We start from the raw sequence: 819 nt of genomic DNA, 5'->3' as shown, positions 1-819 counted from the left end.
CTAACACCACATCCAAAAATGAACTCAAACTGGATCAGATCCCTAAATCTAAGAACTGAATTTGTAAAATGGTTAGAAAAGACAGGCAAATACTCATAATCTTGATTTTAATCATAGTTTCTTACACGACTCCAAAAGCATGAGCATGAAGGGAAAAAAATTGAACCACACGAACATTAACATTCTTTTGCATTGAAGGACACTATAAGAAAGGGAAATGACCACGTACAGGATGAGAGGAAGTATTTGCAAATCCTGTACCTGAAAAGGCCTAGTAGCCAGGATACGTATAGAATAGTTAAAACTGACCAACAAAAAGGCAAACAAACAAGTAAAACCAGGCATAGGGTCTGCAGCGTCATTTCTCCAGAGACGGATCCGGGGCCAATAAGTACAGATGATCCACATCCGCAGCCGCTGGGGAGTTGCCAATGGAGAACACGGGGGCGGGGGAGGGGGAGCTCAACCGCACCCCGGTGGCTGTAGCCCTGGGACAGACGGCGGCGGGAATGCAAAAAGNTAAAACCAGGCATAGGGTCTGCAGCGTCATTTCTCCAGAGACGGATCCGGGGCCAATAAGTACAGATGATCCACATCCGCAGCCGCTGGGGAGTTGCCAATGGAGAACACGGGGGCGGGGGGGCGGGAGCTCAACCGCACCCCGGTGGCTGTAGCTCTGGGACAGACGGCGGCGGGAATGCAAAAAGCTCCTGCACGATTCACACTCCGACTCGTCACACGGGCGCGCACACCTGCACTGTCGCGCACGCCTGCACCGGGCCCGCACGCCTGCACCGTCGCGCACACCTGCACCGGGCC

The sequence above is a fragment of the Ailuropoda melanoleuca genome, chromosome 12, assembly GCF_002007445.2.
Source record: "Ailuropoda melanoleuca isolate Jingjing chromosome 12, ASM200744v2, whole genome shotgun sequence".
Taxonomy (NCBI): Eukaryota; Metazoa; Chordata; class Mammalia; order Carnivora; family Ursidae; genus Ailuropoda; species Ailuropoda melanoleuca.
This window is presented reverse-complemented; position numbering follows the sequence as displayed.